The 5,766-nt window shown below is 37.4% G+C and overlaps 1 long non-coding RNA gene across 1 annotated transcript in view; it reads left to right on the plus strand.

Moving 5' to 3' along the window:
* LOC137071132 (uncharacterized) overlaps positions 1–5,766 on the plus strand; it is a 141,175-nt gene that overhangs the window by 113,337 nt on the left and 22,072 nt on the right. The gene's annotated exons all lie outside the window — the stretch shown is intronic.

A 5,766-nucleotide genomic window follows, 5' to 3' on the forward strand; every position in this document is an offset into this window, starting at 1 on the left:
GCTTTATAAGTTTTAACAGCCATTTTCCTAGTAATATGCATGCTAATAAGCAACTAGTTAATAGTTAATAACTGAACCTTAAAATAAAGTGTTACCGAAAATTCTCATAGTGCTTGTTGTAAGGTTCTCTGCTACCTCCAGGAAAGCAAACCAAAGTATAGAAAACATAATGAGTCAAACTTTCATGTGAAGTGATGTTAGGAAGGAACCCTTTTGGCGTTGCAGTCTTTTTTCATTTGTATTTTATTAATGTGGCCTTATGACTGTTTCACAACAGATGCAAAGGCAGCACATATTTATTTTGACATCCATATTAAATATTTACACTGCAAGCATTAGTGGCACAGTGCTATGTAATACTGACTATCAGTAAATCTGACTGAATTCTGAGAATGTGTGCAATTTATAGCTACAGTTTAGGGTTTGCTTCAGATTCATTGTCATTTAAACAATGTAACTTAATGACACACTAACATTGAATATGGAGAAGAACCCATCTTTTTATTGCAAAACAAGGTAATAAAGGTGAGTAGAGTGAGGTTAGTATGCAGGCAAGTTTAAAGGTGTCATGAACTGACTTTATTTTTTATACTGTTGTCTGAGGTCAACTTATGACATTTGTGTGTTTTTTACATGAAAGGGGGGGGGGGGGGTGAAATGCTGTTTCATGCATACTGAGCTTTTTACACTGTTAAAGACTTGGATTCCCATCCTTAATCATAGACAAAGTTTTAAAAACTAAGTTGGACGTTTGATGGAGTATTTGATGGAGTAGTTTTAAAAATACTCCTTCCGGTTTCTCACAAGTTTCGGAGCGGCACAGCATCTAGCATCTAGCATCTACATTTTCTGTGAATTCTGTCAACTGCCCAAAATCGGCAGACTTTCCAGTGTCGACTTTTCTACAGTGCAAAAGTCATGTCGCATATTACAGCATTTAGTTGACAGTTATGCAAGAACTGTTCTTGCTTTAAGAAAGATGATAATACTCTACTGGGCTGATAATAGCTATTATTCAGTCAAGTTTTATTGTTGTTTCCCTCATACAGAATGAAAAAAGGAACAAAGTTAGTACTGTGAATTTGGTGCAAACATTTAGCAAGCAGCTGTAGTGGCTGTACATGACAGTAAAATATAGACTCCCACTACTCTCATAGAGCAGTATGACTCACAATATGGGACCTGGCTGAGAACACATTTGGCATTTATCTTGTTGTTAACGCCAATATTTGATTTCAGAACTATATAAACAATATTTTTGGGCACATTAACAGAAAACTTTTTTTTACTTTTTTCATCAAAAAAAGAGAAAGTATCTGCTTTGCTGATCTTCTCAGGCCATCACAACCTTTAAACATTTGCTGAAGAACTCAATTCTTTCATAATCAAAAAAACAAAAAAAAACAAGAGCACTGCCTATACATTAGACTCCCCATTGCACCTCCTTTCTCTCTTTTTTCTGCTCAAACTTCTTCATGGTTTACTGTTTGATTAAAACTCTGTATTGTGGTACTATTAATATTAGCCTATTAGCTTCTGTAAATTGCTGGTTTTAAATTCTTCTAATTTGTCACTTTGGATAAAAGCAGCTGTTAAGTGATTAAATTATTAATTTCATCAGAGTTTTGTTGAGGTGTTTGTGGTATAGTTCTAGCACAGAAATGTCCTTTTCGTATTATTTTGGTTGAGGTTTTTATCATGGTTGTTATTAGGAAAACATAAATTCTTCCGATTGAAATATGAATTTCTACCATAACTTCCACAGAGAACTTTCCCCAACTATTTCTATGTTCTCCTGTCCATCTTAAATGTGGGTGAGAATGAGATTACCTAAGATTAGTTCATGGACAGCAGTTTTTGGTTTCAGACAGGATGTTAAGACAGTGTTGTACTGTTCTATATTTTCTTTTCTTGTTTGTTAATGATCTGTAACATCAGGAAGCAAAAGATGGTGGTAATGAGGGAATATTGACAAACAGCGATTTAAAATAAACCCACATCATGTCCTCCGTCATACCCCAAAAGTTTTAAAGAACTCCAAAACATGTTGTTATGGTGTTAAAATATAAGCAAAGCATTCAGAGAGCTTTTGATACCGTCAAACTTCTTTAAGGCTCAAGAGAGGACTTTAAACAGTGTTTTATATCAGAATTCAAAAAAGGTAAAAAGAGGAAAGACTTGGAGCAAGGAAGAAGAGGGTAAATCATCTTTCATTGTTGTTCAATTTTGTTTTATAGTCCATGCTGGTCTTTATGTAGGTCAGCTGAAATCAGACTGTTTTGGCCACTGACAGAACAATGCTTTCTGCTTGATGTAATAGCACTAGTCTGTCTCACTACCCACAATGCACAGCCCTGATACCGCTTTCCAAGTTATATACTCATCCGATCGAGGTCAGACTGCCTTAAAAGGCCAGAAACGGCGAGCATGCAGCTGTTATATTCAACAGCTTGAAATATTACCTCTTTTTTCATCTTTCTCTCCATTCGTTGTCTCAGGAGTATAAAAATATTACATTTTTAAAATTCCAGCATGTAGACATTTATATTGTCAAACTAAGGTAGTGGTTGGGTCAAACAAGACTTTTGAGACTATTATTAAAGGTACAATATATAAGATTTTTGCATTAAAATATCCAAAAACCACTAGTGTTATGGTCCTTTCACATTGGACGTGCAAATATTTCGCCAAATGGTTTCAGCTGTTTGTGTAATGAGTGTTTTCGCACCGAACGTGCATGTGCTACGGTGAAAAACAGCATTTATTTTTTTCTGTTTCAATGTAGTTTTTTTTTTTTTTTTTTTTTTTTTACTCTAGCGGCGACAGACACAGCTTCAACTAATCACACACAAGGAAACAAAGGTGACTAAATGTCCAGTTGATGTCACTAGCTATTCAATCAACAATAACCTTTGCCAGGTATCACATTTCTCACAAGATTACAGCTGTAGTTCTAGTTAAAGCTGTAGAGCTGCAGCTGTGTTTACCCACTGTATGCGGTATCACACCGGACACATACTGTTTTTTTGTTACATGTCCATTGTGAAAGGGCCTTTAACCACTAACCTCAGTGTTATGTATTTTGTTCAGTTGTGCTCTTGCATTATCCCAAATATTTCCAACAATGTTTAAATCCAGAGACATTTGTAATTTTAACCAGTGTAATGTCCCTCATCATCGCATCACCTGTCAAAGGCATCATGTCTGAGTTATGCTTGGTTTCTGCTTTTACTGCCATAGAAACCATGGTACAACAATGATTCTCATAAAAAACTGCAAGAAGTAGTTGTAGCATCTTGCACGCCCATCTGTTATTTCACACAAAAAGACCAAAATTATTCAGTATGATTTTCAGCAGGTTCTGTCACCAAAGATAACTCCAAGAAACGTAAACGGATTGGTGAATCAAAATGACCCAAGAAGAGTTTTTGGAAAAGAGGAGACATAAGGCGAGGTTCAATATCCTTTTCCACCTAACTGCTCGTTACGCCCAGTGGCGTGTGGGGCAGCAACAAAGGTACTCCACTTCTGTCTTTCTTTGGCCATCTTCTGCAGGCTTCCCCAAGTGTGTTGTAGATCTGTCATTTCTCCCTCTACTGTACATCTCCAGGTTATCCTAGGTTTCCCTCTTCGCCTTTTTCCCTCGGTGTCCAGAAAAGTGCTGTCTTTGTCAAGTCCTGTTGGTCTTTTCGCAGGACATGGCCAATCCATCTCCACCTTCTCTTTCTGATGATGGTGTTCATATCATCTTGATTACACCTGTTAAGGAGGTCCTGATTTGAGATCTTGTTTGGACAGAATATTCTTAGGATCCTCCTTAGGCTTTTTGTGTGGAAGGTAGATCGTTTCTGTAAGTCTGCCTCAGTCGTTCTCCAGCACTCTGAGCCATACAACAGTGTATGTAACACGCAACTGTTGTATAGCTTAAATTGGGTGTGTGTAGTGTACTGGCCAGATTTCCATACATTCTGCAAGTTGTTAAAAGCAGTTCTTGCCTTTGACAGACATAGTTTAATGTCAGCTCCAGCTCCACCATCTTCTCTCACTGTACTTCCCAAGTATGTAAATTTGTCAGTATCAGGTAGGGCCTGTCCTTCTAATAGTACTGATGGTGAGTGATCATTTTTAAGGATCATGACTTCAGATTTTTTTGGTGTTGATTCTTAGGCCAATTTGGTTGGCAAATGTACTCAGTCTGGAGGTTTTCTCCTGAATATGTTGGAGTATGTGATAACATGGCTAAATCAAGATCAAAGTCTAGATTTTCAAAGGTTAAAAAGTGCCCCATCTGATGCCTCTTGGTATGTCCAAGGTTGTTTGGTGCAAAACCCAGTCTATAGCTATAATGAATAAAGTAGATGACATAACACATCCTTGTCTAACCCCTTTCTTCACTTGAAATTATATTTCAGAGTTCCCAACTGTGTATTCAAAGTTGTCGTAGAATGCCTTAATCAGGTTGATAAGATGTTGAGGGATAGGCCTACCATAAGAATGTAATATTTTCCATAGGCTGTCTCTATCTAAGCTGTCAAAGCCTTTTCAAAATCAATAAAGTTGATGTGAAGTTGTCTTTGCCACTCAGTACATTGTTCTATGATGTTGCGTAGTATAGAAATCTGATCAGTACATCTTTTCCCCTTGTGGAATCCTGCTTGTTCTTTCCTAAGCGTATAGTCGATGGCATCTGAAACTCTCTTTATAATAATTTTAGCCATAATCTTAGTTGGTATTGTTAAGAGAGTGATTCCACGCCAGTTGTTGTAATCATTTAAAGCTCCTTTCTTAGGTATCTTAAAGATGGTACCTCTGTTCCATTATTAAGAGGTCCAATATACAGTAGGTGTGGCATTTTCTAGCATTAACAAGTCTGATAAACAAGTAATTAAATGCAGGATGTGTTATACATATATTTTAAGTCCGCCTTTTCTACAAATGTTGTGGGTATACATTCAAATGTACTTTAGTTAGTTTGATCTGAACACGTAAAACTGTGCTGTATTACCCCACCGTTAATATGGCAAATTAAGTATGTATAAGACATATATGAGTAGTAATTTAGCATTAAACATTACGTTACTTGTGGCAAAACTTGTGAAGATCTCCCAACGTTCCATGCTCCTTCACAGCGTCATCAAGCTACATCTTTGTTGCTGTTTTGAATATGCAACCTTTATCAGCAAATATGACATTTTGTTAGCCTGACAAGCCAGACCCAAGATGTTTGTTCTGGAAACTCACCATAGACAGTGCTCAATCCGAGGGGCGGGATAAACGGTTGTCTTTCAAACTCCCTCTGCACGCGATAGGATACCGCTACAACCAACCAGAGCAACGTGAAGCGGAGCTCGTTGATAGATTAAACTTTTGCCATATCCGGTCAGCAAAACTCAAAACACATCTTCCCTTCTTAAGAATGATTTCAGTGCCGTTCTTTGTTCTTTTCTGAAAGAAAAGCTTAACTCCAAAGTTGCGTCCAGAGCCGTTTCGAAAGACCGGCATTCGCAAGCTTCTTTATTTTCAAGTAGCACGCAACTTTGCCATCATTATGTTAAGCCCGCCCACCGACTCCATACACAATGTGATTAGCCTGACCACACTTTGTTTTTTACAGCTCAGAAGTGTATTGAGAGTTGCTAGACGACACTCGCGGCAGATTAGATTTGTTGCCGCTAGGGTACGTCTAGATTTCTAGGCAAACATTCTGTGCCTTTAATAGAGAAAATAACAAAAAAAAAATGACAGACTGCACCACAAATTATTTCT

This window comes from Pseudorasbora parva, chromosome 3, assembly GCF_024679245.1.
Source record: "Pseudorasbora parva isolate DD20220531a chromosome 3, ASM2467924v1, whole genome shotgun sequence".
Classification (NCBI taxonomy): domain Eukaryota; kingdom Metazoa; phylum Chordata; class Actinopteri; order Cypriniformes; family Gobionidae; genus Pseudorasbora; species Pseudorasbora parva.